Source organism: Hyaena hyaena, unplaced genomic scaffold, assembly GCF_003009895.1.
Source record: "Hyaena hyaena isolate Hyena2069 unplaced genomic scaffold, ASM300989v1 scaffold_65, whole genome shotgun sequence".
NCBI lineage: Eukaryota > Metazoa > Chordata > Mammalia > Carnivora > Hyaenidae > Hyaena > Hyaena hyaena.
In genome coordinates this window covers 3,161,003-3,170,540 of record NW_024080697.1, presented here as the reverse complement: position 1 = coordinate 3,170,540, position 9,538 = coordinate 3,161,003, and the positions used below count along the sequence as shown (strand labels likewise).

Genomic DNA, 9,538 nt, shown 5'->3' with positions numbered 1-9,538 from the left:
TAACGGACTGAGCCGCCCAGTCGTCCTGAGCCTGTTTCTTTATCTGTGAAGGGGGACATGCATCCCCTGCCTGAAAGAATTGTTTAGGAGTAAATGGTGTAATTAGGTGAGTGGTCAGGGCACAGTTCGGAGGTGGTCTCAGCCTCCTGCCCCTAGACACTGCAGTGGGGTCCCTCTGGCCCTGCTGCCTGTGTGTCCTCTGGAGAGGCTGTGAGGTCAGGGAGGCAGGCACCTGGGGAGCCTCAGAGGGAGGGAGGTGGCACCAGCCCTGCCCAGCTCACCTGGTGCCCCCCCCCCCCGCCACCGGTGCTTAGCTGGGCATGGGGAAGACTGGACAAGATGCCCAGGGAGGGTGGAACACAGCCGTGCCCTGCGAGCAGCCCTGGAGGGGGGCGGGTGGGCGAGAACAACATTGCCTGGGGGCTGGACAATGACCAAGAGGGCATGTTCTTCTGATCTCCTCACGAGCAGTGGTCCCAGGGAAACTTCTTCACTTGAAAGACAGACGTGAGGGCTGTGAGCAGGTTGGGAGAAACTGAGGCCACTCTGCGGACAAGGGCTTTCCCCGGGTCATGTCTCAGGTGTCTGGCAGCCCTGTGCAGGGCCAGGCCCGTGGAGCCGGCAGTGGCTCTGGATGAGAAGCAGTAGATGACTGAAGGATGCCAGTGACCCCAGAGGCGTACGGGGCCATCATAACCCTCTCCTTGACCTTCTTGACTTAAGAGGGCAGAGGAGAAAAGGAAGAGTGGGAGGGGCAGGGAGGGACAGTATTTCACCAAGGCCTTTACTTTTTCACTCTCTGAATGGAGCATGAGATCAGCCTGTGCCTGTCGTGGTGAAGCCCATGAATAATGCAGGGAGGAGCACAGGGCAGCTAGAAAATGGTTAGTTTCATTAAAGCAGTGAATGGGCCCGGAATACAAAATGGAAGGGAGGCTGGGGGCTGGGGCGAGAAAGGAGGGGCTGGGGCTGACCTTAGGGCTCCAGACTGAGGGACCCGAGACCCTCAGCTGGGCCCAGTTCCTGTCCTGGGCCTCCCCATGGCATCCGCACCTGCCCTGGCACGTAGAGCAGGCCAATTGCCGGGCACTGCCCCAGGCCAGCCTTCCCGTTGGTTAGGGCCCGTCACTACCTCCCAGAGGAGCCGGTGCTGGCCAGTGCACAGAAGGAAGACTTGGGGATGAACTTGGGGTGTTCTTAAGAGTCAAAAAGAAGAAATAAGTCCCATCAGAAAAGACTTACAGTGAGTGTAGCTGGAAAGGTACCCACCTCCTCAGGCACACAACCGTCTTGCCCAGGATGCCTCAAGGTTACACCTCTGGACATTAAAAAGAATGTTTATTTATTTATCTTGAAGGAGAGGGGCAGGGAGAGAGAACGTCGATCTCAATCTTACGAACTGTGAGATAGTGACCCGAGCAGAAATCAAGAGCCAGATGCTCACCTAGGCACCTGAGCCACCCAGGCGTCCCTCTGGACATTTTTTTCCCCCCAACTGCAGTGAGAGCCTATGGAGGATTTTTACAGGATAGAGACAGAATCAAATTTGAGTGAGCAAATTTACTCAGGCTAGTAGGTAGAGACTGCAGAGTTGGCCAGAGAAAATGGGAACATGGGTAATACTGCGTTGTGGATTGTTATGTGAGAGCCCACAGCCACGTATTCTATGCTCGCTTCTGTTTCCGGACTTGGGGGTTGCCCTGTGATTTGGAAAGAGGGACGCCATGGGCAGGTGAAGGGACCCTCAGAGCGGTCCAGTGCAGAGGCTGGTGTGGCAGAGGGCCTGGGTTGCAGCTGATGGCGGGAGCGGAGGTCCCTAGGGCACGCTGACCCCTCGGTGACCGGCTCAATGGCAGTGGGTGAGAGAGACATCAAAGGAGACTGCCTGCCTTCTGACCTGGAAAACTGGGGCTGGGTGGCCGGGGCTGCCATTTATCCAGAAGGGAAGCCCTGAGGCTTTGGAGTCAGAGATGGAGGGAAGACCCTGCATTTGAGACTCTTGGTCATTTGGCAGTTGGAAAATGGGTCAAGAGATTGAGGCTGGGCCTTGCTGCTGGGCGCTGTGAGTATGGGCAGGCCTGCTCCCTCCTCCCCTGCCCTCAAGGACGAGGAGGATGGTCCTTCCAACTGGGACCTGGGGCTTTGGGTAGTTCTGTGACCCAGCACAGACTCCCTGCCGGAGGGCACCCTCCGCTGCCACCCTTGTTCCCCTTCTCTCTGCCTGCAGACAGGCCCCGGAGCAGCCCTGAGATGTCTTTCCCATGGGCAACACCCCAGGAGAAAGGCTTCCATTTTTTCCTCTGCCAGCAGAAAGCCCCAAGGGGCTCGAGCGCCCTGGCAAGCACCAAGGGGGGCCCTGGGATGTCATCCTGCGGTGCTGGGGGTTGAGCGCAAGCCTGCTCCCATTTATGCTCTCTGTTGCCTCCCAGCTCCCCGAGGGGCTCCTGGGTTCTCTCCTGCTGCACCCAAATCCACCCCCACCCCCCTGTGCCACAGACCGATTTCCCATAAACACGACCCCAAGCATGTGTACGCAGATAATCCAATTACAGGCAGTCCAGGGAGAAGACAGCCCTGTGAGGCCCCAGCAGGGGAAGAAAGGAAACAAGTTCAGCTGAGACTGGGGGACAAGGGAGGCTGTTCAAAGAGGCCCAGAATGCCGGGGAAGGCTCCAGGACAGCTGGAAGTCAGAGAGGAAGTGGCAGTGGGGCTGGCAGGGGACGGAGGGTCCCAGGGTCGAATGGAAAATAGAGGAATGCAATCAGCGGAGTCTCCTCGGCAGGGTCTGCGAAATACGGTTATCGCTTATTCCCACATGCTCCATCTGTGCGCTGCAGGGACGGCTCCGCCGAGGCAGAGAAGGACACAGTCCCGGTCCTGGAGAAGCTCAGGAGACAGGGCAGGGCTTCAGAAGACAGAACCTTAACCCGCGCTAGAAGGTGGGGTGGGGGCAGCCTCCTGGACGTGGTAGACACAGCTGACGCCATCCAGAGGGAGAAGCAGCGGATGCTGGGGGGAGGGGGAGCCCTTGTGGAAGGGCCCAGAGGCAGGAAAGAGCCGCGGTTAGGTCACAGCGTGGCTTGAGCGAGGCTTGTGTGTTTGTGTGTGCGTACCTGTGTGTGCACCGGTGGGTAAGAGCCACCTTGCTAAAGGTCTTGTGTTCTCTGCTGAGAATTTTGTACCTTGAGTGCAGTGGGCCGCGTTTAGGTGACAGGGTAAGATCTGTCTGTGTTTTGAGGACAGACAAGGTGCCAGAGGCTGAGCCGACAGCTGCTGGTTAGGAAGCCGATCTAGCTAACAGTCGTTGCTTGAAAGAAAGGATGAAGTCTGTAAATGCCACCTAACACTTCTGCAGCCACGTCTGTTCCCTGCATGCATCTCTCTTTACAAAGAGCAACGCGCTCTGTCACCACCGCGATCCTTTTCCGTCGATTACTACTATCCCCACTTTGCAGGCCAGGCAACTGGGGCCCGGAGGGGATGAAGTGACTTTCTCAGGCTCCCACGTCCACGCCGGGAAGCCGCGGCTCGGTCCGGCCCAAGGCTGCGCTGGACGGAAAGGCTCTAGCTGTCCAGGTGGCGAAGATGTGACAGACTGGCGGGATGTCCCCGGTGAAGAGTCTGGCTCACTGACTGAGCCAGGAAAGCTTCTTGGGGGCGGGAGCTGGGAATAAAGGAGAGGGTGAGGGCGTATACTGGGAGAAATAGCACCCTCCCCGAATTCATATGCACCAGGAACCTGTGAATGTGACCTTATTTGGAAATAGGGTCTTTGCAAATGTAATCAAGTTAAGATGAGGTCATACTGGAGTCCAAAGACAATATATCCTTATAAGAAGAGGGAAATATGGACACAGGCACAAAGAGACACGCAGGGGGAGCCCATGTGCCGGTGGAGGCAGAAATCCGAGTCATTGGTCTACGCACTAAGGAGGGGCCGGGGATGCGAGCAAACATCAGAAGCTTTAAGGGGACAGGGAAGGATCCTGCCCTTGAGCCTTCAGGAGGAGCATGGCCCTGCTGACACCTTGAGTTTGGATGTCTCACCTCCAGAACCATGAGAGAAGAAATGTCCAATGCGTTAGGCACCCCAGCTTGTGGTAATTTGTTACGGCAGCCTGAGGATACTAATACACTCTCCCCACTTGAAAGAAATGGAGACTCAGAGAGGAAGTCGGTGGCGTTGGCGCATCTAACTCGGTCAGGTAAACCTTCAAAACAGGGAGGAATGAGGCAGGTGCGATCCTATAGGGGAGCCTGAAAAGAATGTCAAGCTGTTCTGGGACGCCCTGGAAAATGAGAGTCTCTGTGTGATCATGAAAGGTCTTGATGAGAAGAAGAAGGGGAGGAGCCTACGAGATGAAGTGCGTCCCAGCAGAGCTGGGAGATGAGCTCAGACTGGAGAAGGACACGTTCAAAGCTGGAGGAAGGGCACAGAACCAAGGGCAAGAATAAAGGAGCCACAGCGACTGCGAGAACAGAGCTCCGCCTGCTGCATCCCACATGGGGCTCAGGCTTGCAGAAAGGGCCACCAGCAAAACACTTTTTTTTGGAAAGTGATGGTGGGGGGAGGGAAAGTAGGGAGTTCTTTAGAATCAGCTTTTTAGAATCACCCATGGGGTGAGGGCTAATTTAGCATTCATGGATGATAGATATACCCAGATGTTATTTGTCACCGATCTTCTCTATAAAGATAATGGAGTGGGAGACACATTTTTTTTTTTTAAGTGGAAAGGATAGCACGAATATTGGCAAGAGGGAACCGAAACCCAAGACTGGGGAGATGAGATATCTGTAAGGGGATGAGATCCCTGTCACAGGAGGCATTTAAGCAGAGAGTGGAGGAACCTCTCCTCAGGGTGTGTTGTAGAGATGACTTCCCTGAGACTTTTTAGTGCACACAATCCAGTACTCACGGCCAGGCTTCCTGACCTCTGGATCTCCCACCACATTCAGTGTCCTGGAGGCGTTCTTGCTTTGCGCTGGTGTGGAGGCTGCAGAAAGACAGCATCACTTCAGTGCTAGGTGCTGTTGGGCCCATCAGAAGCTTGTCATGTGGTGCTTTCCTTTCTGCGAAAGTCTCCTGGCGTCGGAAATGCAACTACTTTTTCAGCTTTATTTTTATTACCAGGCACTGACGGCAACACCCTATCACCAGTCTCCTGTCCCTCCCCCATGTCGTGCCCACCTCCCCATCTCTGCCCCCCCATCTTTGACCTTCAGTGCTTCCCTGTCTGTTCACAGAGGGGCACAGAGGAGTAAGGCAAGGCCGTCTGGTTGGTGGTGGTGGCCAGGCGGACAGCCGGCTCCCTCTTTCTCCCGCTTTCCCTTCCTCCTCGGCCTCTCTTTGTTCTCCTTCTGTCCCTCTTTCTGCCTCGCCTCTCTGTCCTCTGTCTGTCCCTCAAATGGAGGGACGATGGAACGTTAGCATGACCCTTCAGGCACCCCTGCACCCACCCCTACAATCCGAGAGGCTGATTTCCGGATTTCTGAGGTGGCTGGGTCTGCCCCTGTGCTTTGGCTGTAGGTCGGTGGGAGGAAACAGGGAAGTGTGCCCTTGGCTGAGGACAAGAATCTGCATGGTGTTTTCTTTGACCTTGAGAATGCCTTCTGCCCACCCTGTCCTCAGGAAACAGGGAGCTGAAATTTGCCCCTTTGGGCAAATCAGCATATGCGGCTCTCACGATTCCCCACTATGATTGAGCCAAATGTCTAGGCGGAGGCCTGAGAGACAGGGTGGGGGTGGGCCAGGGGGTGCCAGCACCCACTTCCTCCGGGACTGGCCTCTTAACATCACTGTCATCTCGGTATATGCAGATGACAAGAGTCTCCCTCTCAACGGCCCTTACCTGGCCTGACAGCTTTTCTCTCCTGCTCTGACTTAAGATCCCTGGTGCCTTTCTCATGCCAAGTTGAGAGTCGACCTCACCCCTCTGGGCCTGGCACGTGACATGAGAGACAGAGCAGAGAGTTGGCCCGCTCCGGCTTTTAGGGGGAGAGTTGCCTCTGGTTCGTTCCGCAATCTGGCCTCTTTCAAATTCCCTTCCCTTCATCCTCTCTCTCAGATCAAACAAATACACCTGTTGTTTATTCTTTTTATACATTTAATACATGTTTGCTGAAGAAAAGAAGCAAAAGCCTATAATAAGAATCACCACCTAAAAAACGATCACCGCGAACATTTTGGTGTGTACTATTTTTTTCCTTCTCCCCTCAGACACTGAAGACTCGTCAGTGACAAGACAGGCAGGGCTCCCAAGGGCACACTTCTGTTTCCTTCCCCCCACCTACAGCCAACACGCAGCGGGTGGGTGGCAGACCCAGGCGGCTCAGAAATCCGGAAATCCGAGCGTCTTGGATTGTGGGGGTACAGGGACCTGAGGGGTCGTGCTAACATTGTCATCATCCCTCTGTTTGAGGGACGGACAGAAGATGGGGAGGCAAGGGCTCACCGTGGCTCATGCTATCATGTCCATGGGAAAAAATGATACATCATCATTGGAACGTCTACTGACAAGATATAACTCTCCATTGGCTCCCTCTCCCCTCTGTCTCCATCTCTGGCCATTGATTTCCTCCCCAAGAATTCTTACTTTTCTTTTGCATGTATTTTCTGTGGCAGACACAGCCCTCGTAGGCAACATGAAGGTGCTGGACACATGTCTGGGGCGGGCTTTGTGCTGGCCAGGCACGAAGGCAGCCCCCATTGATGCCAGAGGCAGGATTCCTGTGGGTCCCTGTCCAGAGCGCTGAAGTCGGCTTGTGCCCCACGCCCTGTACCAGAAACACCGCATCTCAGTGTATGGAAGGAAGGGCCTCTGCAGACGTGCCCCCTGGCCAGTCACAGGCGTCGGTCCACACAGCTACTACCTTGCTGGGGCCAGGACCCGGGTGCTCCCACAGCGCTGGGGCCACTCATTGTCCTGTCGTGCGTGGCAAGTGGTGTGAAGGAGAAGGAGGGGGTAGTGAAGTGATGAGGAAGGAAGGGAAAGTGAGAGAGGAGGATGGGAGGGAGGGGAGGAGAACCAGCCTCGTTTCCATAGCAACCACACATGTGAGCCAGCTGCTGTTGCCATGGAAACAAGGAGAGCCTGCTCAAAGGCTGTGCTGTCTCAGGGGAGACACAATTTTTGACAAAAAATACCCTTTGATAAAAATAAAGAAAAAATAATGAAAGCCACCCTCTGTGGGACTGGGGGCACTGCCGAGTGAGGTGACAAAGGGAAGGAGGGGGCTGGGCTGTGGGGGAGGAGGCTCGGCGGCCAGGCGCTTCTGCCTGCTGCAGAGAATTGCCGAGTCAGTGCTTTAGAGCCAAGGGCGCCTCCAGAATCACCCCACTTGATGGATGAGGAAGGGAGGCTTTGGGAGGGAGGTGGGCTGCTCACTCAAGGTCCCAGGGCAGGAGGAAGCAGCCTAGGGACACCCGGGAGCTCTTGGGACAAGGCAAGGGACACACCTTTTCTGTGGGGTGGCTGAGCAAAGCCTGTGGGTTCTTCACTAGCTGTGCAGGGAAGAGCGAGGTGAGGGCCAGGCGCAAGCCCATTTAGCTGGGGTTCCTGTGTGAGTTGCGGGGGCCTCACCTCTCTCTTCTCCTCCCTCTGCCCCACCCCTCTGCTAAGCTTGGCTTCAGAGGGTTTTGGCTCACTCTCAGGGGACCAAGATCAGATGAGCCCCCATCAGCAGGGCTGGAGAGAAATTGCCAGCTGGAGACCACGAGGGAGTGGCCCAGTGTAAAGACAGGAAAGGGGAGGAAAGAATGGGAAACACCCATTGAACGCCATGCTGTCTTATGTCTTTTCCAGGGAAAGCCCTGCGACCTGACATCGGTGCCTTGGAGGTGCGAACAAGTCAGTTCCCAGGGCCCTTGGTTCTAGATGAGGTATTTGGCCAGAAGCTGATGCTCTTGGTTGCGGCCTGGCTCAGGGGAGATCAGTTAAGACTCAGTTAGCAGCTTAACAGCTCAGGGTTTTGATAAACATGAGGGTTCTGTGCAGCATTGCTAGGGCCCCTGGCCAGAAAGGGGGGGGGGGCGGAAGGGGGCAAAGGGTGGGCTCTGAGTACCCTTGCATTTCACCAGAAGCATCTCCCTTTTTAACTCTTTGGTGTTTTTTTCCCCCTCTCACAAAGCATTTTCCCAAATGTGATCTAATATGCTCCCCTCTGGCTGAACCAAGATAGGGATGTGTCAGTCCTCATTGTAAAGATGAGGATGCAGTCTCGGGGTGGGGGGTGGCGGGGGGAGGCTGAGCCTCCCAGGTTATCGCAGATCACAGTGGCCAGAAGAGAATTCAAGCCCTAGCTCCAGAACAGAATGGCAACCCCGTTTCAAAGGAAGGGAAGAGGAGATACAACCAAAGGCAAGTTCCTGCTAAGAACTCCCTAGGCTTCTCCTTGAAGAGACCAGAGGCAGGATAGGATGCTGCCCTAGGGCTCATGGCCAAGGGCACATTGTGGGGAAGTGACCTTGCTGCCTTTTTGTCCTGGGGCTCCATCTCCTCTTTCCTTGGGAGCTGTATGAGGTCTCAGCCAGGGGCCTGGAGGAGGGAGTGGATGGCAGGAGGGTGGGACTCGGCCCTCACCTTCTAGAAGCACCTCGTGCCTCCTGTCAGCTGCCCTTCACCGCTCCCCACTTGAGCCTCTAAGGCAGAGACCACGTGGGTGAGTTGCCATGGAAACTGCGGAGTTCTACTTGAAAGCGGTGCCTGGTGTAATCCGAGATGGCTGGGGGGAGGGTGGGGGCTGGGACACCTAGGTGGGGCAGCTACACCTATTTGGCTAATGTCTCCCTTAGTTCACCTCCCCCCTGAGAGGAACCACCTGTTTCGCAGGCCTCACTGCCCTTCTTTCCTATAAGAGACCTGCCTCCCACCATCGTCATAGTGTCCGCGATCTCCACGCCGGTGTGGGATCTCAAGCAGTAGCCCTATGGGCCGTTTCCCGATTCCCCAGAGAAGGGGATGATTATCCCTGTTAGACAACAGAGGGTGGTGAAAACCAAGAGGGGCCATTTTTGCCATACAGGGGTCAGGACGTTAGCGCAGGGATTATCTGGATTATAGGGTGTGTGTGGGAAGGAGGGGGGACCTCCCTCGGGGACATGGTGCTCCAGAGATGGGAACCTGGACCTCACCCCTCTTCTCCCCACCAAGGCTCAGCAGCAAGCATTCAGGCAGGCTGACATAGGAAACAGGAAAGCTCCAAGTCTGACCTGGGGTTTGCAAGGTGGGTTTGCATGGGGCTCAATTAGAATTTCCCCTGTAGCCACAGCCAGGTCCTTGCCATTCTCCTGCCCTTGCCTGACCTAGGCACTATGCATGGTCTTGCCTTCTGTCACTCTTGCTATGGACCCCCTTCACCCTCCACACCAACTGATAGTAGAGGAGATAAGAATTTTGCTTTTCCACTTCGCTGTGTGACTTGGGCAAACTGCCTAGCTTTGCTGAGCCTCAACTGCTTCTTCCATGAAACAGGGATAAGAAAATAACTAACTGCCCCATAGGGTTGCTGGGGGGTTGAAAGCGACAATACATTCAAAGTG

General features: G+C 55.4%; 1 long non-coding RNA gene across 2 annotated transcripts; it reads right to left on the bottom strand.

Annotated features, from left to right (window-relative positions):
- Positions 1-1,266: 1,266 nt before the first annotated feature.
- LOC120231899 lies at positions 1,267-8,626 on the bottom strand. 2 transcript variants are annotated; one of them, XR_005528447.1, is made up of 3 exons: positions 8,580-8,626; positions 4,917-4,994; positions 1,267-1,318 (listed from the first exon to the last, which is right to left on the bottom strand). It is a non-coding gene; the product is annotated as an uncharacterized LOC120231899 (long non-coding RNA). The 2 variants fall into 2 exon arrangements; XR_005528448.1 differs by lacking the exon at positions 8,580-8,626 and adding an exon at positions 6,594-6,763.
- Between the last annotated feature and the right edge of the window lie 912 nt (positions 8,627-9,538).